The following is a 24194-nucleotide window of genomic DNA, read 5'->3' as shown; positions in this document are numbered from 1 at the left end:
TCCAGGTTCCGCTATTGGTTATTAACCGGAGAGGTGTCTCGGTCATGTCTACAGAGTTCTCTAACCCGTAGGGTCCGCACGCTTAAAGTTAGATTACGGTTATATTATGAGTTTATGTGTTTTGATGTACCGAAGGAGTTCGGAGTCCCGGATGAGATCAGGGACTTGACGAGGAGTCTCGAAATGGTCGAGACGTAAAGATCGATATATTGGATGACTATATTCGGACATCGGAAAGGTTCCGAGTGATTCGGGTATTTTTCGGAGTACCGGAGAGTTACGGGAATTCCTATTGGGCCTTAATGGGCCATACGAGAAAGGAGAGAAAGGCCCCAAAGGGTGGCCGCACCCCTCCCCATGGACTAGTCCGAATTGGACTAGGGTGGGGGGCGCCCCATTCCTTCTTTCTCCTTCTCCCTTCCATTTTCCTACTCCAACAAGGAAAGGAGGAGTCCTACTCCCGGTGGGAATAGGACTCCCCCCTTGGCGCGCCCTCCTCCTAGGCCGTCCGCCTCCCCCCTTGCTCCTTTATATACGGAGGCAGGGGGCACCCCATAGACACACAATTGATCATTGATCTCTTAGCCGTGTGCAGTGCCCCCTCCACCATATTACACCTCGATAATATCGTAGCGGTACTTAGGCGAAGCCCTGTGTCGGTAGAACATCATCATTGTCACCACGCCGTCGTGCTGACGAAACTCTCCCTCAACACTCGGCTGGATCGGAGTTCGAGGGACGTCATCGAGCTGAACGTGTGCTGAACTCGGAGGTGCCGTGCGTTCGGTACTTGATCAGTCGGATCGTGAAGACGTACGACTACATCAACCGCATTGTGTTAATGCTTCCGTTTTTGGTCTACGAGGGTACGTGAACAACACTCTTCCCTCTCGTTGCTATGCATCACCATGATCTTGCGTGTGCGTAGGAAAATTTTGAAATTACTACGTTCCCCATCACTATCTTTGTTCGGTCTTTTGAATTCGGAGACTAATATGATGAATTGTATTCGGAGACTAATCTTCTATTGTATTCGATGAATCTGCTGTTGCTGTGTGGTGCTGTCTATATTTTGTCCAATAATATATTTTGTAATCTGTGCAAATATCAGAAAAGAAAAAATAATAATACCTAATATACATACTAATGGCGCATCACCCCAAGGTGCGCCATTAGTATGCCAAAGGATACTAATGGCGCATCACCCCGCAGTGCGCCATTAGTATGGCAAAGCACATGTGTAAATATCGCCCCCTGGGAGGCACACTAATGGCGCACGTTGGTCTATACTAATGGGGCATGGCGTGATGCGCCATTAGTATACCAGATACTAATGGCGCACCAGTGGTGTGCCATTAGTATTTAATACTAGTGGCGTGGTACTAGTGGCGCACCAGTAGTGCGCCATTAGTAGGCAAAACTGGTCCGCCACTAGTAGGCCTTTTCCTAGTAGTGAGCGAGCCGCGGGAGACCACGTCGGCCGCCGCCGACACCGACCAGGTGAGGCGAGGAGCCGTCTTGGCCTGTATTGGCGTTTTCCCTTAGTCGTTTTTCGTGTGGACAGCGTTTCCGGTCTTTAGCTCTTGCCAGCCGGACAGTCACGCTGCAAGCTGTGGCTGGGATGAAGAGAGGGCTTTGGCATCGGCACACTACTTAGCCGACCTCGGGTGGTGCCAACTTAAGTCAAGGCGGCGAGCCCCCGGGCCGGCTGTCCGAACCTGGACAGGGCGGAAGAATGAAAGAACACATTCATAGGCGAAGCTTACCATATAGATAAAAAGGTAGCCCCCGAGTGTGCTTTGGGGGACCTGTTGTCTTTGCTAGTATACAACATAGCGTGGTACATACACTGCATCTATTGTAAAACGGGCGAAGAAGGTTCGCATTCCACAGACGCTCCATCTCTTGGCCGACATTGTTCCTCTTGCGTGCCTTGGGCTTTTGTGCGTCGATGAGGTAGTAGGAGTCATTGCCCAGGGCCTTGCTAATGATGAAACGCCCCTCCCAAGGAGCCGAGAGCTTGTATTGGCCGGCTGTCCGCTGGATCAGCCGGAGCACGAGGTCGCCCTCGCAGAAAGCACGCGGCTTGATCTTCTTGTTGTGGTAGCGGTGTAGACTCCGCTGGTAGATGGCGGACCGGCTAAGTGCTAGCAGCCGGGTCTCTTCCAGCAGATCGACGCCGTCTTCTCGCGCTTCACTGGCTTCCGCCTCTATGTACATGGTGATGCGAGGCAAGACAAACTCGATGTCTGTTGGGATGACATCCTCGGCCCTGTACACGAGGAAGAAGGGTGTGAAGCCGGTTGCTCGATTCGGTGTAGTCCGGAGACTCCAAAGAATGGCCGCCAGCTCCTCGATCCGGCAGTCAGCCGAACGCTCCAGTAGCTCGACCAGCCGAGGCTTGATGCCGGACAGGATGAGGCCGTTTGCTCGCTCCACCTGGCCGTTTGACTGTGGATGGGCAACGCTAGGTCCAGTCGGATGCCGTGCGTTGCGCAGAAACAGGCCATGGTGCATTTGGCGAAGTTCGTGCTTTTGTCGGTGATGATGCTGTGCGGGATGTCGTACCAGACGGTGATATCCGCAATGAATGTGACGACAGTTGGATGATTCAGCTTCTTGATTGGCTTCGCCTCAATCCACTTTGTGAACTTGTCCACAACAACCAGGGTCATGCCTCCGCGTGCTGTCTTGAATGGGCCCACCATGTCCAACCCCCACACGGCAAATGGACAAGTGAGGGGAATGGTCTTGAGTGCAAAAGCCGTCAGGTGCTGCTTGGAGCTGAAGTGTTGGCACCCCTTGCACTTGCGGACCAACTCCTTGGCGTCGTCCAAAGCAGTTGGCCACAAGAAGCCTTGGCGGAAAGCTTTGGTGACGAGGGCTCTGGAGGCGGCATGGTGGCTACATTCGCCTTGATGAATATCCCTGAGGTAGCAATGCCCTTCTCTGGCTCTACGCAGCGCTGGAAGACACCTGTCACACTGCGCCTGACGAGCTCATGCTGACTATCGTGTAGGCTGCCGCCCGGCGTTGCACCTGCCGGGCCAAGATTTCGTCGGCTGGTAGCTCTCGGCTCACCAGAAAGTCGAGGATGGGCTGCGCCCAAGATGCAGCTTCTACCACCGTCATGACGGCAACCGGTACCAGGGTGGCCGGGTTGGGAGGTGACGGGTCAGAGCCGGCCGCTGCTTGCTGTGTCGTTGAAGTCCCCGGGCCGGGTTCGGGTGCTACTGTTGGGTAACGTAGTAATTTCAAAAAAATTCTACGCACACGCAAGATCATGGTGATTCATAGCAACGAGAGGGGAGAGTGTTGTCCACGTACCCTCGTAGACCGAAAGCGGAAGCGTTAACACAACGCGGTTGATGTAGTCATACATCTTCACGATCCGACCGATCAAGTACCGAACGCACGGCACCTCCGAGTTCAGCACACGTTCAGCTCGATGACGTCCCTTGAACTCCGATCCAGCCGAGTGTGGAGGGAGAGTTTCTTCAGCACGATGGCGTGGTGACAATGATGATGTTCTACTGACGCAGGGCTTCGCCTAAGCACCGCTACGATATTATCGAGGTGTAATATGGTGGAGAGGGGCACCGCACACGGCTAAGAGATTAGTGATCAATTGTGTGTTTAGAGGTGCCCCCCTGCCCCCGTATATAAAGGAGCAAGGGGGGGTTCGGCCGGCCAAGGGGAGAGGCACGCCAGGAGGAGTCCTACTCCTACCGGGAGTAGGACTCCCCCCCTTTCCCATGTTGGACTAGGAGAGAGAGGGGGAAGAGGTGGAGGGGAGGAAGGAAGGGGGGGCGCCGCCCCCTCTCCTTGTCCTATTCGGACTGGGGGGGAGGGGCGTGCGGCCCTGCCCTAGCCTCCTCTCCTCTCTTCCACCTAGGCCCACTAAGGCCCATTAAGTTACCGAGGGGTTCCGGTAACCTCCCGGTACTCCGGAATAATCCCCATGTCACCCGGAACACTTCCGATATCCAAACATAGGCTTCCAATATATCAATCTTTATGTCTCCACCATTTCGAGACTCCTCGTCATGTCCGTGATCACATTCGGGACTCCGAACAACCTTCGGTAAATCAAAACATATAAACTCATAATATAACTGTCATCGTAATGTTAAGCGTGCGGACCCTACGGGTTCGAGAACTATGTAGACATGACCGAGACACCTCTCCGGTCAATAACCAATAGCGGAACCTGGATGCTCATATTGGTTCCCACATATTCTACGAAGATCTTTATCGGTCAGACTGCATAACAACATACGTTGTTCCCTTCGTCATAGGTATGTTACTTGCCCGAGATTCGATCGTTGGTATCTCGATACCTAGTTTAATCTCGTTACCGGCAAGTCTCTTTACTCGTTCCGTAATACATCATCCCGCAACTAACTCATTAGTTACAATGCTTGCAAGGCTTATAGTGATGTGTATTACTGACTGGGCCCAGAGATACCTTTCCGACAATCGGAGTGACAAATCCTAATCTCGAAATACGCCAACCCAACAATTACCTTTGGTGACACCTGTAGAGCACCTTTATAATCACCCAGTTACGTTGTGACGTTTGGTAGCACACAAAGTGTTCCTCCGGTAAATGGGAGTTGCATAATCTCATAGTCATAGGAACATGTATAAGTCATGAAGAAAGCAATAGCAACATACTAAACGATCGAGTGCTAAGCTAACGGAATGGGTCAAGTCAATCACATCATTCTCCTAATGATGTGATCCCATTAATCAAATGACAACTCATGTCTATGGCTAGGAAACATAACCATCTTTGATCAACAAGCTAGTCAAGTAGAGGCATACTAGTGACATTCTATTTGTCTATGTATTCACACATGTATTATGTTTCCGGTTAATACAATTCTAGCATGAATAATAAACATTTATCATGATATAAGGAAATAAATAATAACTTTATTATTTCCTCTAGGGCATACTTCCTTCAGTCTCCCACTTGCACTAGAGTCAATAATCTAGATTACACAGTAATGATTCTTACACCCATGGAGTCTTGGTGCTGATCATGTTTTGCTCGTGGAAGAGGCTTAGTCAACGGGTCTGCAACATTCAGATCCGTATGTATCTTGCAAATTTCTATGTCTCCCACCTGGACTAAATCTCGGATGGAATTGAAGCGTCTTTTGATGTGCTTGGTTCTCTTGTGAAATCTGGATTCCTTTGCTAAGGCAATTGCACCAGTATTGTCACAAAAGATTTTCATTGGTCCCGATGCACTAGGTATGACACCTAGATCGGATATGAACTCCTTCATCCAGACTCCTTCATTTGCTGCTTCCGAAGCAGCTATGTACTCCGCTTCACACGTAGATCCCGCCACGACACTTTGCTTAGAACTGCACCAACTGACAGCTCCACCGTTCAATGTAAACACGTATCCGGTTTGCGATTTAGAATCGTCTGGATCAGTGTCAAAGCTTGCATCAATGTAACCATTTACGATGAGCTCTTTGTCACCTCCATAAACGAGAAACATATCCTTAGTCCTTTTCAGGTATTTCAGGATGTTCTTGACCGCTGTCCAGTGATCCACTCCTGGATTACTTTGGTACCTCCCTGCTAAACTTATAGCAAGGCACACATCAGGTCTGGTACACAACATTGCATACATGATAGAGCCTATTGCTGAAGCATAGGGAACATCTTTCATCTTCTGTCTATCTTCTGCAGTGGTCGGGCATTGAGTCTTACTCAATCTCACACCTTGTAGTACAGGCAAGAACCCTTTCTTTGCTTGATCCATTTTGAACTTCTTCAAAACTTTGTCAAGGTATGTGCTTTGTGAAAGTCCAATTAAGCGTCTTGATCTATCTCTATAGATCTTGATGCAGCTTCACCGAGCTCTTTCATAGAAAAACTCTTATTCAAGTATCCCTTTATGCTATCCAGAAATTCTATATCATTTCCAATTAGTAATATGTCATCCACATATAACATCAGAAATGCTACTGAGCTCCCACTCACTTTCTTGTAAATACAGGCTTCTCCAAAAGTCTGTATAAAACCAAATGCTTTGATCACACTATCAAAGCGTTTATTCCAACTCCGAGAGGCTTGCACTAGTCCATAAATGGATCGCTGGAGCTTGCACACTTTGTTAGCTCCCTTTGGATCGACAAAACCTTCCGGTTGCATCCTATACAACTCTTCTTCCAGAAATCCATTCAGGAATGCAGTTTTGACATCCATTTGCCAAATTTCATAATCATAAAATGCGGCAATTGCTAACATGATTCGGACAAACTTGAGCATCGCTACGGGTGAGAAGGTCTCATCGTAGTCAATCCCATGAACTTGTCGAAAATCTTTCGCAACAAGTCGAGCTTTATAGACAGTAACATTACTGTCAGCGTCAGTCTTCTTCTTGAATATCCATTTATTTTCAATGGCTTGCCGATCATCGGGCAAGTCAACCAAAGTCTATACTTTGTTCTCATACATGGATCCCATCTCGGATTTCATGGCCTCAAGCCATTTTGCGGAATCTGGGCTCACCATCGCTTCTTCATAGTTCGTAGGTTCGTCATGGTCTAGTAACATAACCTCCAGAACAGGATTACCGTACCACTCTGGTGCGGATCTTAATCTGGTTGACCTACGAGGTTCAGTAATAACTTGATCTGAAGTTTCATGATCATTATCGTTAACTTCCTCACTAATTGGTGTAGGTATCGCAGAAACTGGTTTCTATGATGATCTACTTTCCAATAAGGGAGCAGGTACAGTTACCTCATCATGTTCTACTTTCCTCCCACTCACTTCTTTCGAGAGAAACTCCTTTTCTAGAACGGACCATTATTAGCAACGAATGTCTTGCCTTCGTATCTGTGATAGAAGGTGTACCCAACAGTCTCCTTTGGGTATCCTATGAAGACAAATTTCTCCAATTTATGTTCGAGCTTATCAGGTTGAAGTTTCTTCACATAAGCATCGCAACCCCAAACTTTAAGAAACGACAACTTTGGTTTCTTGCCAAACCATAGTTCATAAGGCGTCGTCTCAACGGATTTCGATGGTGCCCTATTTAGAGTGAATGCAGCCATATCTAAAGCATAACCCCAAAACGATAGCGGTAAATCGGTAAGAGACATCATAGATCGCACCATATCTAGTAAGAACGATTACGACGTTCGGACACACCATTACGTTGTGGTGTTCCGGGTGGCGTGAGTTGCGAAACTATTCCGCATTGTTTCAAATGTAGGCCAAACTCGTAACTCAAATATTCTCCTCCACGATCTGATCGTAGAAACTTTATTTTCTTGTTACGATGATTTTCAACTTCGCTCTGAAATTCTTTAAACTTTTCAAATATTTCAGACTTATGTTTCATTAAGTAGATATATCCATATCTGCTCAAATCATCTATGAAGGTGAGAAAATAACGATATCCGCCACGAGCCTCAATATTCATCGGGCCACATACATCTGTATGTATGATTTCCAACAAATTAGTTGCTCTCTCCATAGTTCCAGAGAACAGTGTTTTAGTCATCTTGCCTATGAGACACGGTTCGCAAGTACCAAGTGATTCATAATCAAGTGATTCCAAAAGTCCATCATTATGGAGTTTCTTCATGCGCTTTACACCAATATGACCTAAACGGCAGTGCCACAAATAAGTTGCACTATCATTATCAACTCTGCATCTTTTGGCTTTGACATTATGAATATGTGTGTCACTACTACCGAGATTCATTAAAAATAGACCACTCTTCAAGGGTGCATGACCATAAAAGATATTACTCATATAAATAGAACAACCATTATTCTCTGATTTAAATGAATAACCGTCTCGCATCAAACAAGATCCAGATATAATGTTCATGCTCAACGCTGGCACCAAATAACAATTATTTAGGTCTAATATTAATCCCGAAGGTAGATGTAGAGGTAGCGTGCCGACGGCGATCACTTCGACTTTGGAACCGTTTCCCACGCGCATCGTCACCTCGTCCTTGGCCAGTGTTCGCTTAATCCGTAGTCCCTCTTTCGAGTTGCAAATATTAGCAACAGAACCAGTATCAAATACCCAGGTGCTACTGCGAACTCTGGTATGGTACACATCAATAACATGTATATCACATAAACCTTTGTTCACCTTGTCATCCTTCTTATCCGCCAAATACTTGGGGCAGTTCCGCTTCCAGTGACCAGTCTGCTTGCAGTAGAAGCACTCAGTCTCAGGCTTAGGTCCAGATTTGGGTTTCTTCTCCTGAACAGCAACTTGCTTGCTGTTCTTCTTGAAGTTCCCCTTCTTCTTCGCTTTGCCCTTTTTCTTGAAACTAGTGGTCTTATTGACCATCAACACTTGATGCTCCTTTTTGATTTCTACCTCCGTTGCCTTTAGCATTGTGAAGAGCTCGGGAATTGTCTTATTCATCCCTTGCATGTTATAGTTCATCACGAAGCTCTTGTAGCTTGGTGGCAGTGATTGAATAATTCTGTCAATGACGCTATCATCCGGAAGATTAACTCCCAGTTGAATCAAGTGATTGTTATACCCAGACATTTTGAGTATATGCTCACTGACAGAACTATTCTCTTCCATCTTGCAGCTGTAGAACTTATTGGAGACTTCATATCTCTCAATCCGGGCATTTGCTTGAAATATTAACTTCAACTCCTGGAACATCTCATATGCTCCATGACGTTCAAAACATCGTTGAAGACCCGGTTCTAAGCCGTAAAGCATGGCACACTGAACTATCGAGTAGTCATCAGCTTTGCTCTGCCAGACGATCACAACTTCTGGTGTTGCTCTTGCAGCAGGCCTGGCACCCAGCGGTGCTTCCAGGACGTAATTCTTCTGTGCAGCAATGAGGATAATCCTCAAGTTACGGACCCAGTCCGTGTAATTTCTACCATCATCTTTCAACTTTGCTTTCTCAAGGAACGCATTAAAATTCAACGGAACAACAGCACGGGCCATCTATCTACAATTAACATAGACAAGCAAGATACTATCAGGTACTAAGTTCATGATAAATTCAAGTTCTATTAATCATATTACTTAAGAACTCCCACTTAGATAGACATCCCTCTAATCATCTAAGTGATTACGTGATCCAAATCAACTAAACCATAACCGATCATCACGTGAAATGGAGTAGTTTTCAATGGTGAACATCACTATGTTGATCATATCTACTATATGATTCACGCTCGACCTTTCGGTCTCAGTGTTCCGAGGCCATATCTGCATATGCTAGGCTCGTCAAGTTTAACCTGAGTATTCTGCGTGTGCAAAACTAGCTTGCACCCGTTGTAGATGAACTTAGAGCTTATCGCACCCGAACATCACGTGGTGTCTGGGCACGACGAACTTTGGCAACGGTGCATACTCAGGGAGAACACTTTTATCTTGAAATTTTAGTGAGAGATCATCTTATAATGCTACCGTCAATCAAAGCAAGATAAGATGCATAAAAGATAAACATCACATGCAATCAATATAAGTGATATGATATGGCCATCATCATCTTTTGCTTGTGATCTCATCTCCGAAGCACCGTCATGATCACCATCGTCACCGGCGCGACACCATGATCTCCATCGTAGCATCGTTGTCGTCTCGCCAACTATTGCTTTTACGACTATCGCTACCGCTTAGTGATAAAGTAAAACAATTACATGGCGATTGCATTGCATACAATAAAGCGACAACAATATGGCTCCTGCTAGTTGCCAATAACTCGGTTACAAAACATGATCATCTCATACAATAACATATAGCATCATGTCTTGACCATATCACATCACAACATGCCCTGCAATAACAAGTTAGACGTCCTCTACTTTGTTTTTGCAAGTTTTACGTGGCTGCTACGGGCTTAGCAAGAACCGTTCTTACCTATGCATCAAAACCACAATGATAGTTTGTCAAGTTGGTGTTGTTTTAACCTTCGCAAGGACCGGGCGTAGCCACACTCGGTTCAACTAAAGTGAGAGAGACAGACACCCGCCAGTCAACTTTAAGCAACGAGTGCTCGCAACGGTGAAACCAGTCTCGCGTAAGCGTACGCATAATGTCGGTCCGGGCCGCTTCATCTCACAATACCGCTGAACCAAAATATGACATGCTGGTAAGTAGTATGACTTATATAGCCCACAACTCACTTGTGTTCTACTCGTGCATATAACATCAACGCATAAAACCTGGCTCAGATGCCACTGTTGGGTAACGTAGTAATTTCAAAAAAATTCTACGCACACGCAAGATCATGGTGATGCATAGCAACGAGAGGGGAGAGTGTTGTCGACGTACCCTCGTAGACCGAAAGCGGAAGCGTTAACACAACGCGGTTGATGTAGTCGTACGTCTTCTAGATCCGACCGATCAAGTACCAAACGCATGGCACCTCCGAGTTCAGCACACGTTCAGCTCGATGACGTCCCTTGAACTCCGATCCAGCCGAGTGTTGAGGGAGGGTTTCGTCAGCACGATGGCGTGGTGACAATGATGATGTTCTACCGACGCAGGGCTTCGCCTAAGCACCGCTACGATATTATCGAGGTGTAATATGGTGGAGAGGGGCACCGCACACGGCTAAGAGATCAATGATCAATTGTGTGTTTAGAGGTGCCCCCTGCCCCCGTATATAAAGGAGCAAGGGGGGTTCGGCCGGCCAAGGGGAGAGGCGCGCCAGGAGGAGTCCTACTCCTACCAGGAGTAGGACTCCCCCCCTTTTCCATGTTGGACTAGGAGAGAGTGGGGGAAGAGGTGGAGGGGAGGATGGAAGGGGGGCGCCGCCCACCTCTCCTTGTCCTTTTCGGACTGGGGGGGAGGGGCGTGCGGCCCTGCCCTGGCCTCCTCTCCTCTCTTCCACCTAGGCCCACTAAGGCCCATTAAGTTACCGGGGGGTTCCGGTAACCTCCCGGTACTCCGAAAAAATCCCGATTTCACCCGGAACACTTCCGATATCCAAACATAAGCTTCCAATATATCAATCTTTATGTCTCGACCATTTCGAGACTCCTCGTCATGTCCGTGATCACATCCGGGACTCCGAACAACCTTCGGTACATCAAAACATATAAACTCATAATATAACTATCATTGTAACGTTAAGTGTGCGGACCCTACGGGTTCGAGAACCATGTAGACATGACCGAGACACCTCTCTGGTCAATAACCAATAGCGGAACCTGGATGCTCATATTGGCTCCCACATATTCTACGAAGATCTTTATCGGTCAGACCGCATAACAACATACGTTGTTCCCTTTGTCATCGGTATGTTACTTGCCCGAGATTCGATCGTTGGTATCTCGATACCTAGTTTAATCTCGTTACCGGCAAGTCTCTTTACTCGTTCCGTAATACATCATCCCGCAACTAACTCATTAGTTACAATGCTTGCAAGGCTTATAGTGATGTGTATTACTGAGTGGGCCCAGAGATACCTTTCCGACAATCGGAGTGACAAATCCTCATCTCGAAATACGCCAACCCAACAATACCTTTGGAGACACCTGTAGAGCACCTTTATAATCACCCAGTTACGTTGTGACGTTTGGTAGCACACAAAGTGTTCCTCCGGTAAACAGGAGTTGCATAATGTCATAGTCATAGGAACATGTATAAGTCATGAAGAAAGCAATAGCAACATACTAAACGATCCAGTGCTAAGCTAACGGAATGGGTCAAGTCAATCACATCATTCTCCTAATGATGTGATCCCGTTAATCAAATGACAACTCATGTCTATGGCTAGGAAACATAACCATCTTTGATCAACGAGCTAGTCAAGTAGAGGCATGCTAGTGACACTCTGTTTGTCTATGTATTCACACATGTATTATGTTTCCGGTTAATACAATTTTAGCATGAATAATAAACATTTATCATGATATAAGGAAATAAATAATAACTTTATTATTGCCTCTAGGGCATATTTCCTTCAGCTACAGCCCTGGGGCCGCCTGTCGAAGTCCCCGGGCCGGTTGCTGAGGTCCTCGAGCCGGATCCGACTGCTCCGGGGTCAGCCGGCACGAAGATGGACTTTGATTCTGGCGAAGGCTTGATAGACGGCTTGCGCATGCACTCGAGGGAGACGCCTGCTGGTATGGCCAGCCGGGTGGAGCCGGTCCGTTCCAGGGCGTCGGTTGCGTCGTTGTCAGCCCGTGGCACATGGAGGAACTCGCACCCGTCGAAGTGCCCGCTCATCTGCTGGACGAGGAAGCGGTTACTCGCCATGTTGGCATCCTTGGCGTCCCTGTCGCCAGAAGACTGTTGGACCACCAAGTCCGAGTCACCATAGCACAGAATCCAACGGATGCCGATCTCCTTGGTCAGCCGGAGCCCGTGGATGAGCGCCTCGTACTCAGCCACGTTGTTGGAGGCGGCGAAGTTGATTTGCAGCGTGTACTTGAGCTTGTCGCCTTTGGGAGATGTGAGGACGATGCCAGATCCCAAACCGGTGCGCATCTTAGAGCCATCAAAGTGCATCCGCCAATGCGTGGAATCTAGCGTTGGTGGCAGGTACTGGGTCTCGGCCGAGTCGACGAGGAAGTTGGCCAACACTTGGGACTTGATGGTGGTGCGGGGTTGGTAGAGGATGGTGTGGGGAGCCAGCTCAATGGCCCATGTGGCCACCGGCCCGAGGCATCTCTGTTGCCCATGATCTCGGCAAGGGGGACGGTGCAGACGACCGTGATGGTGTGCTCCTGGGAGTACTGCTTCAGCTTCTTGGTGGAGAAGTACACGCCATAGCACATCTTCTGCTAGTGGGAGTAGTTCTACTTGGAGGCGGACAACACCTCGCTCAGGTAGTAAACCGGCCTCTGGACCAGCTGAGCTTTGCTGGCTTCTGAGCCCTCGACAACGATCACGGTGCTGACGACCCGATTGGTAGCGGCGATGTAGAGGAACATGGGCTCTTTAGCAGCCGGAACGGCAAAGACAAGTAGCATGGACATCATCCGCTTGATCTGGAGGAATGCCTCGTCCGCCTGGTCGGTCCACTCGAAGCATGTGGTCTTCTTCATCAGCTGGTATAGTGGGAGGGCCTTCTCACCCAGCCGACTGATGAACCTGTGATGCCCGGATAATCAAGCTACAGTAAAACTCTGCTAACGATGCCATGTCACCATGATCACTTTAGTTAACCTCGGGTTAGTTCAAATTCAAATTCAAGCAAACAATAAAACTTTTCAAATGTCAAAACTAAAATGTTCTAAAAGTGACAAATAAATCATATGTAATATTGGTGGAGGAACCAAGTCTTTATAAAATGTTTAAATGCACCAAACTAATTAAATCAGTAGCTAAAACCATTAATTAAATGCCTTTTGTATTTTGTAAAATATTAAACTATATTATTTTGGGATGAAACTTTTTGTGGTTGTGACATAATTGGTAACAACAAATTAGGTGCCATTTTGGTATTTTGCTAAAACAAAATAAAAGAGAAACTAGAAATAAAACAGAAAAGAAAAATAAATAAAAGGTAAAAAGAAAGCAAAAGGAAAGAAAACCCCCCCGGCTCCCCAAGGGCCTTGGCCCACTGGCCCAGCCGGCCGAATCGGTCCAGCGGCCCAGCACCTCCCCCCTCCCCTTGTCGTCTTCCCCCCTCCTCGTCTGTTCAACCGACCGAGGGCGCACGCCCCTCGCCGTCCCCGCCGGACCTGCTCGCCGCCCCACGCCGCCACATCGCCGAGGGGATAAGGACGCCAGCGACGGCCCCCGTGCCTCCTCCGAGAGATCTTTCCCCCCCCTTGCCCACGAGCTGCTGCTTGCCCTCGCCGCCTCTCCCATTCCCCACCTCATCCGAGCGCTGCCGTGGCCATGCCGGCGTAACACACGCGGTCCCCGACACCGCCTCGCCTCTCCTCCTCGCCAAGAAGGACCGCCTCGACCTCCTCTTCCTCCCCGACGAATCACCCGAGCAGGAGCGCCTCTGCATCATCCCCTACGTTGCCGTCTTCCTCCTCTTCTCCGACGAGCTTCGCCGTCGATTCCGCCGCACCGAGCCCTCCTCGAGCAGGATTGAGCACATCTGCAGGAGCACTGTGAGCCTGCGCTTCTTTCCCCTCTCTCTCCCGAGCTTTCCGACGCCCGTAGCCCCGTTCCCGTAGCTCGCCCGAAGAACCTCGCCGCCGACGAGCTCGGCGCCGTGGCCATGGTCGCCTTCACCTTCGGCCGAGCGCCGCATCGTGCTCCGGGGGTTCCTAGTGGCCCAACGCGCGCGTCTGCTGCTCTCGCCGTGCCCCGTAGCCCCCTATTCGCCGCTCACCGGAAACCCACCACCACCTGCCTCGCCGCCGGCGACGTTACCGGCCGTCCCCAGCCACGCCACCACCTCCATTCGACGCGGTGTGGGCTGGCCGTTCGAATGGGCCAAACCACAGCCCCGGGGATGCCCTGTGGGCGAAACCCGAAGCTCACCCGCGCTGTGCTGCCGCATTGGAGCTCGCCGGAGCCCCTCTCCGGTGCCCTGCCGACGTGGCCGGCCGGGCCCCACCCCTGGCTCACTGCCAGTGGCCCCCACGGGCCCCAGTTGACTGGGTTGACCCAGTCAACTGCTGACTGGGCAGCCCAGTGCCACTGACATGCGGGCCCCGCCGCAAAAATTAAAAAAAAAAGAAGAAAAGAAAAAAGAAAAGTGTTTTATAAATAAAAATAATTAGATTAACTAATCTCTCACTGACATATGGGGCCCACCCCTCTAATTAGACTGTTAGTTTAGTTTAAATAAGTATTAGACTAACAGAGGCTGACATGTGGGTCCCACTGGACCCACCTGTCTGGTTTGACTGTTCAGCTGACCTGTTGACCTGCTGACGTCAGCATTGCCTCATGCTGACGTCATAATTCATTTTTGCTTAATATAAATAATTCCAGCAATTCAAATAAACTTTGAAAATTCATATCTTTTAAACCGTAACTCGGATGAAAATGCTTTCTATATGAAAGTTGCTCAGAACGACGAGACGAATCCAAATACGCAGTCCGTTCGTCCACCACACCTCCCTAACCTATCGAACTAGCAATTTTCCCCCTCCGGCCCGTCTGTCCGAAAATGCGAAACATCGGGAATACCTCCCGGATGTTCCCCCCCTTCACCGGTACCACCTACTGTCGCGTTAGGACACCCCTAGCACCGCTCATTGTCATGTCACGCATCGTCGTGCTTATGTTTGCATTGTATTTACTGTTTCTTCCCCCTCTTCTCTCCGGTAGACTACGAGACCGACACTGCTGCTGCCCAGTTCGACTACGGAGTCGACGACCCCTCCTACTTGCCAGGGCAACCAGGCAAGCCCCCCCTTGATCACCAGATATCGCCTACTCTACTCTCTACTACTTGCATTAGAGTAGTGTAGCATGTTACTGCTTTCGATTAATCCTATTCTGTTGCATAGCCTGTCATTGTTGCTACAGCTGTTACCCTTACCTGCTATCCTACTGCTTAGTATAGGATGCTAGTGTTCCATCAGTGGCCCTACACTCTTGTCCGTCTGCCATGCTATACTACTGGGCCGTGATCACTTTGGGAGGTGATCACGGGTATATGCTATATACATTTATACATGACACATGTGGTGACTAAAGTCGGGTCGGCCCGTGAGTCCCTGATCTTGATCGTACACATTTGCGTGCATGATTAGTGTACGGTCAAATCGGGGGCGTCACAGAACCGACTGAGAGATGACAAGCATCCGGTGAACTTATGGACGTCCCGCAGCCAGGTCGGCTTCTGCATCCGCTCAATGGCCTTGATCTTCATGGGGTTGCACTCAATCCCACGCTCAGAGACAAGGAAACCAAGGAGCTGGCCGGCTGGTACTCCGAAGGCACACTTCTCCAGGTTGAGCTTGATCCAAAAGCGGCACAAGTTGGCGAAGGTCTCCTTGAGATCCTCCAAAAGGGTGCCGCGCTTCTTCGTCTTCACAACAATGTCGTCCACATAGACATGGGCGTTTCTGCCGAGTTGCTCCATGAGGCACTTTTGCGTACAGCCCTGGAAGGTGGCGCCGGCATTCCACAAGCCGAATGTCATGGTGATGTAGCAGAAGGCGCCGAATGGGGTGATGAAGGCGGTTTTCAGTCGATCGGACGGATCCAGTTTGATCTGGTGGTAGCCGGAGTAGGCGTCCAAGAAGGACAGCAGCTCGCAGCCGGCTGTGGAGTCGATTACTTGATCGATCCGGGGCAAGGCAAATGGGTCCTTGGGGCAGGCTTTGTTGATGCTAGCGTAGTCGATACACATGCACCACTTGTTGTTTTTCTTCAAAACAAGGACTGGGTTGGCAACCAAGTCCGGGTAGAACACTTCCATGATGAAGCCGGCTGCCAGAAGCCGGGTGATTTCTTCACCAACGATCCTTCTCTTCTCTTCTTATAGGCAGCGGTGGGGTTGCTTGACCGGCATTGCGTCTGATCTCACATGCAGCTTGTGCTCGGCGAAATCCTTCAGAACACCCGACATGTACTTGGGAGACCATGCGAAGATATCCCGATTCTCACGGAGGAAGTCGTCGAGCTCGCTTTCCTATTTGCTGTCAAGGTTTGACCCTATGACAACGAACTTCTTCGGGTGCGCCGGGTCCAGGATGATCTTCTTGGTTTCCTTGGACGGCTGGAAGGAGGACTCGGCCTCCGCATCCATGGGGTCAGACGACATGCCCGGCTGCTCGCTGGCCATGGCCACAGCCCGGTCTAGCAGGTGCTTCTCTTCAGCGATGATGAGGGACTCGGCCAGCCGGGAGCTGGCGGCGGCGCACTCGAGCGAGCTTTTGTAGTCGCCGGCAATGGTGATGATGCCCTTGGGACCCGGCATCTTCATCTTCAGGTAGGCGTAATGCGACACCGCCATGAATTTGGCCAGTGCAGGCCGGCCCCAAGAGCGCGTTGTAGGGGCTGTCCAAGTCGACCACCTCGAACCAGATTGGCTCTCGGCGGAAGTGGGTCCTGTCACCGAACAAGACGTCAATCTTGACCTTGCCGACGGGGGAGCAGGAAAGACTAGGGACAATGCCATGGAATACAGTTCGGCTGGGCTAGAGATGCTTCTCCTTGATGCCCAACTTCTCCATGGTGTCGCGGTAGAGGATATTGATGCTGCTGACGCCGTCTATCAGGATCCGGGAGAAGCGGTAGGCCCACCTCTCCGATGAGAAGGTGGAGTCCAGCACCATGGTGTAAGCACCCGCTGAAGGCATCACGGCCAGATGGTCTTCACGGCTCTAGGTGATGGGCCTCTCGGACCCCTGAGGCGACAACATTCACCTCGCGGTGTTGCTGGCGCCGGCTGTGCTTGTCGTCAGCTTCACTGGTGAAGATGACGTAGGTGGCGTCGGTGTCGGGGAACTTGTCTTGGAGCATGCTGACTGGGCGGTCCGTCGACTGCTGAGGAGCGATAGCAGCCAGGCCGGGAGGAGGAGGCGGCAAGCCCTCACCCTTGGTGATCCGGGCGAGCCAGTTGCACTGGCGAGTGGTGTGGTTGGATGGCTTCGCACCGCTGTGGAATTTACACAGGGCATCAAGGGTCTGTTCAACGGAGAAGGCAGGCTGCCAGGCACCCTTGTCGCCCTTCTGACACTTGGGGCCGGGTTGCCCGGCCGGCTGCTGATCCTCGACAGTGGCCACTTGCCGGTTGTTGGTAGCCGGCTGCTGGGCCTTGCGCTTGTTGTCGTTCGGCTGTTGGCGCCGGTTGGAGTCACCGGCCGACGTTTGAGGAGCTGGCGGGAGCACCTTCCCGGACGAGTCAACCCGGATCTCTGACTTCATGGAGAAGTCATTGGTGGTGTACTTGTCCGCCACGACCAAAAGCTCATCCAAGGTAGCCGGCTCGTCGCACAGACTCTTGTGCTTGAGCAGGGTGCCCACTCTGCACCCGGCGGTGAAGTACTCGATGGCCTGCACCTCGTGCACCCCTTCGCAGGAGTTGCGCAGCTCGGCCCAATGCGTTAGGTAGTCGCGGGTGGACTTGGTCAGGCCCTGAACGCACATGGAGAGCTAGTGTGTCTTGGGGGGCCGCTTGTAGGTGCTGGTGAAGTTGCGGACGAAGACGTCGGTGAAGTCCAACCAGCCGTTGATGCTGTAGGGTTTGAGGCTGTTCAACCATGTCCGGGCCGTGCCCTGGAGCATGAGCGGAACATACTTCATGGCAGCGCGCTTGTTGCCGTCTGCTATGATGACTGCCGGTGTAGTCCGTCAGCCAGTCCTCCGGCTTCATGGAGCCGGTGTACTTGGGAGTGTCTCGGGGGAGCGAGAACCCTTTGGGGAAGGGCTTGTCATGACAGGGGCCGAAGCAGGCCGGGCCGACTGTATCCTCCTCCTCGACGGCCAGGGACCGAGCTAGCCGCTCGATCCGATGGCGAGCATCGTTCTCACCGACTCCTTCGCAGGGGCCGAGCCGGCCTCCCAGAGTCGGGTGATCAACCGGCGCCGGAGAGGCCAGCCTCTCCCTGCGAGGGGGTGGCAGACGGTCATCCTGCTGGCGCCGGTCCTCCACTCTCGGAGGGTCTTGCCGGCTGCGCACGACCGTTTGGTGAGTGTGCCGGCTCCGGCTAGCAGCCGGCTTTGGGTTCCGCTGGCTGCTGCTGCCGCCAGTTGGGGATCGGGAGGTCGCTCCATGCTCGCGGCGGTGTGCGTGTGAAAGTGCAACTATCCCTGGGTGGTTTTGGTAATTACTAACAACATATAGCTCATTGAACTAATGCTACTTCAAGATGATTATTTAAGGAAGTTCAATGATTGGCATGGCATGGATTAGAAGTGTGGACCCCTCAAAATGCTAAGGACACATATTGGCTCAAGCTCAAGACTCTACCTTTTCATTTTAGTGATCCAAGATCACATTGAGTCCATAGGAAAAGCCAATACTATTAGAAGGGGATGAGGTGTTGCTTAATGGCTTGATTTCTCAAAATGCTTAGTGATATGTTCCAAAGCCCTCAACCACTTTCTCATATCCACATACGTCCTAAACCAAAAGTCAAACTCGGCCCCACCGATTTGATCTATCCAGCACCACTGAGTACATTTGACATAGCCACTGCCAGAAACCCTAGTCACTTCGGTCTCACCGATAGGGATCTCGGTCTCACCGAGATGGGATTTCAAACTCTCTGTTTCCCTTCATAACGTTTCGGTCTAACCGAGATGAGCGATTGGTCCCACCGAGTTTGCGATGCAAACTCTCTGTTTCCTTTTCGTAACATTTTGGTCTCACCGAGATGAGCGAATCGGTCCCATCGAGTTTGCCTGACCAACTCTCTTGTTAGCTTATTACCAAAATCGGTCCCACCGAGTTTGTGTAATCGGCCTCACCGAGATTACGTTATGCCCTAACCCTAATGAAATTGGTCCCATTGAGTTGACATGTCGGTCCCACCAAAAATCCTAACGTTCACATTTTGAACTAAATCGGTCCGACCGAGTTTCATGATTTGGTCCCACCGAGTTTGGTGATTTGTGTGTAACAGTTAGATTTTGTGTGGAGGCTATATATACCCCTCCACCCACTCTTCATTCATGGAGACAGAGCCATCAGAACATGCCTACACTTCCAGCATACATTTTCTGAGAGAGAACCACCTACTCATGTGTTGAGACCAAGATATTCCATTCCTACAATATGAATCTTGATCTCTAGCCTTCCCCAAGTTGCTTTCCACTCAAATCATCTTTCCACCAAATCCAAATATGTGAGAGAGAGTTGAGTGTTGGGGATACTATCATTTCAAGCACAAGAGGAAGGAGTTCATCATCAACACTCCATCTATTACCTTTTGGAGAGTGGTGTCTCCTAGATTGGTTAGGTGTCACTTGGGAGCCTCCGTTAAGATTGTGAAGTTGAACCAAGGAGTTTGTACGGGCAAGGAGATCGCCTACTTCGTGAAGATCTACCCTAGTGAGGCAAGTCCTTCATGGGCGATGGCCATGGTGGGATATACAAGGTTGCTTCTTCGTGGACCCTTCGTGGGTGGAGCCCTCCATGGACTCGCACAGCCGTTACCCTTCGTGGGTTGAAGTCTCCATCAACGTGGATGTACGATAGCACCACCTATCAGAACCACGGATAAAAAATCTCCGTGTCTACATTGCGTTTGCTCCCTCTAACTCCTCCCTTTACCTTCATGTACAATTTTTTTACATTCCGCTGCTATACTCGTAGACTTGCATGTGTAGGTTGATTGCTTGACTTGTGCTAAGTTGCTAAAATCTGCCAAGACCTAAAATTGGGAAAAGGCAAGATTTTTATTTGGTCAAGTAGTCTAATCACCCCCCTCTAGACATACTTACGATCCTACAAGTGGTATCAGAGCTTTGGTCTCCATTTGCCTTGATTTCCATAGCTTTTGGTGATCATAGTCTTGGTTTCACAACCTATGAGAGTATGGCGTCTAGCGAGGGAAATTACCACCGTAGAGGTCCTTACTTTGATGGTACTAATTTTTCTAGTTGGAAACATAAGATGAAAATGCATATTCTTGGACATAACCCCGCCGTTTGGTCTATTGTGTGTATTGGCTTGCAAGGTGAATTCTTTGATGGGACAGAACCAAACCGTGAAGCTACCGCGGAAGAGTTGAAGATGCTGCAATACAACGCTCAAGCTTGTGATATCCTCTTCAATGGATTGTGCCCCGAAGAATTCAACAAAATCAGCCGTCTTGAAAATGCAAAGGAAATTTGGGATACTTTGATCGATATGCACGAGGGTACCGACTCCCTCAAGGAATCCAAATTGGATGTGCTTCAAAGTCAACTTGACAAGTTCAAAATGAAGGATGGTGAAGGTGTCGCTGAAATGTACTCTAGGCTTGCTCTCGTCACAAATGAGATTGCCGGCTTAGGAAGTGAAGAGATGACCGACAGATTCATCATCAAGAAGATCCTAAGAACCTTGGATGGAAAATATGATACCATGTGCACATTGATCCAAATGAAGCCCAATTACAAAGACCTCAAGCCTACGGAAGTCATTGGAAGAATTGTTGCTCATGAGATGTCACTCAAGGATAAGGAAGAGCTTCACAACAAGTCGTGTGGTGCTTACAAAGCCTCATGTGATGCTCCTACATCATCCAGTGAGAAACAAACCTTCAATGAAGAATTGAGCCTAATGGTGAAGAACTTCAACAAGTTCTTCAAGAGTAGAAGCAAGGAAAGAAGTTCCAAGTCAAGGTCCTACAATGACAAAAGATCTTCGAGTCGTGAAAGTAATTGCTACAATTGTGGAAGACCCGGACACTACTCCAATGAGTGTAAAACCCCCTACAAAAGAAGAGAATATTCACCCAAAAGGAGAAGTAGAAGAGAAGAATCACCACCAAGAGAGAGAAGGAGTAGAGATGATCGCTATGAACGAAGAACCTCTCGGAGAAGCAAGGATTCAGAAAGGAAGGACAAATCATCAAAGAGCTACGCAAAACGAAGACATCAAGCTCATGTTGGTGAATGGGTATCCGGCTCAGACTCCGACCATCACTCCGAAAGAAGTTATCACTCCAACTCCGAATATACTCAAGATGAAGGTGTTGCTGGTCTAGCACTTGTGTCAACCAACTCCTACGACATATTTGACTCACCAAATGAAGGAATTGGAAGATGCTTCATGGCTAAAGGCCCAAAGGTATCACACCCGAGTATGTTGATTTCAATAGTGATGAAGATGATTTGCTAGGAGATGATGATTTACTTGTTGACAACTCTAGTTATGAAAACTATGATGAACTTGCTATTAAACAAGATAAAACGAATGACGATGATAAGAAGGAGATTGAGCATCTAACTAAAGAACTAAACACTCTTAAGTTAGCTCATGAAACTACCTTGGAAGATCATCGAGAACTTTTAAAGACTCATGAAAAGTTATGCTTTGAAAAGCTCAACCTTGAGCAAGAGCATGGCTTCTTAAAAGCAATCAATGATGATCTTCGCAAGAAAAGTTCTTCTTACATTGCCAAGCGTTTACTCTTGTCTACTTACATGCCACAAGTTAAAACTAGCAACAAGAGTAAGAAAGATTCTTCATCTAGCAGTAACAATAATCATGCTAAATCTAATGTTGTTGCTTCTAGTAGTTCTCTTGATTCCACTAATGATTCTCTTAGCCAAGTTAAACTTGAGCAAGAAAATAGCTTATTGAAGGGAATTATATAGAAAGGTGTTTACAAGAGCCTTGCCGGAAGTATGCAATTTGAGGAAATTGTACGCAAGCAAGGAAGGCACCAGAAGAATCAACGTGTTGGTTTTGAACGAAAGTTCAATGCCAATGGAGTTGAGTTGGAAGAAGATCAATACCACAAGACGAAGTTTGTTCCTCAACAAGAGAAGTATGATCCTACTTCTTTCCAAGGTACACAAGGTCAAGATGATCTTCCACCACAAGATCACAAGCAAAAAGGCAAGGACAAGCTTCAAGAGGAGATTTATGCATTTGAAGAAGCTCCTAAGGCCTTGGTCAAGTGGGTTCCCAAGACTACATCAAGTTCTACTTCATCAAGTACAACTACAACTCCAAGGATTCCCATCAAGATGATGTCTATCCCAAAGAAGAAGAACTAGAGAGTTCTTGAGGGTGACTCCGCCAACAAACTTCACTCATATCATCTTGGCAAGGACAAGTGCAAACAAGTTCCACATCTTGCACTAGTTCAAGGAGTCACAAACCCTCTAGTTGGTAAGACAAGGGACAAGGTAAGCTAATGCTTTCATGGACATCATCTTGTGTGAACATCATTCTATGTCTATGGATATCCTTGTTTGTTCTTTGTGGGACTAACCCGTGTAGGTATTGAAAGTGCAACTCACTCCAATGGATTGCTCCAAATGATCTACATCAACAATGAGCATCCACATCTTTCAACATCTACATGAGGTCATCATCGACAAAACCCAAGGTTAGTTCATCCCTCTTAGGGGGGATATCACATCTAGGGGGAGCTTTACTCTAATCAATTGAGCTAAAGCAACTCTAATGGTGTGAACACAACAATGCTTTATGTAAAAGTGGTAACCCCACTTGTGCTTAAACGATGAGTATGACCTATGATCAAACGTTCTCATTTGACTCCTAAGTCAATATACTGATATATAGATGACCTAGTCATCGCCAATTGCTTGATAGATTCTAGAGTGTTTGTGCATGCTTTGCCACATATTTGATTTGCCATTTTATTGTGTGAGCATGTTGGTTGCATATTTTACTCATTCAAGGACATCCACTTGTTGTTTTGATTGTTTGGCTATTTCTCTTTTGCCAAGTGGATGGACAAGAATGCCTAAGAACCTCCTCTAGCTATCTATGCTTTTCTCGTCTCACACTCTATTCATGCTACATCACAAAGTTTGATCAAGTCAGATTCGAACCACTCTGTGTGAGGAGCACTCGGAGTCCCCGATTCGTCATAGACTTAAACTTCGAAAACCTCTCTGTGCACTTCGGTCTGACCGATTCATCCACTTCGGTCACACCGAGTTCACTGAGTTGATCTAGGTTTTCAATCTCGGTGCAACCGATTTGAACTTTTCGGTCACACCGAGTTGCAGTAACCGCTTGTGATTCTGCATCTCAGTGCCACCGAGTTGTTCCACTCGGTCACACCGACAGGGTCAGGATATATATACCGACGGGTGAGATTTTGGAAATTTCTTCAAAACCCTTCATCCCACGTGTGTCCTGCTCTGCCGCCTCGGGTCTCTGGATCGTCTTCTCGTCGCTAGTGACCTGCCGCCGCTGGTTTTCGTTGCTGTCAATGGGATTCTGCCCCGCCGTTGCCGTCGTAGCGAACTCACCACCAAACTAGGGTATGAGTTCGATCCTTTATGCTAATCCCTTACTCCAATTCCTAGCACATTGCTTTTCCATGATCATTACCACGTATGAAATCAATCTATCCGGAGAAATCATCCCTTAGATTAGGGTTGATTCAAAAATTTAGGGTTAGGTTTCCGCCGAACTCATCTCAGACCGACCGAGTTGTAGAAATCGGTCTCACCGATTTAGCTTAGGCCATTGCACTTGCACTTTTCGGTCTGGCTGAAAGTTGCAAATCGGTGCGACCGAGTTCAACTCTCAGTGAAACCCTAGCAATCTCGGAGCCACCGAACTGTGACTCAGTCTGACCGAGTTCACTAGTTTAGACTCCAAAAGTTGCTCCGGTATCACCGAGTTTAACAAATTGGTAGCTCCAAA

Source organism: Aegilops tauschii, chromosome 2 (genome assembly GCF_002575655.3).
Source record: "Aegilops tauschii subsp. strangulata cultivar AL8/78 chromosome 2, Aet v6.0, whole genome shotgun sequence".
In the NCBI taxonomy this organism is placed as follows: Eukaryota; Viridiplantae; Streptophyta; class Magnoliopsida; order Poales; family Poaceae; genus Aegilops; species Aegilops tauschii.
This window is presented reverse-complemented; position numbering follows the sequence as displayed.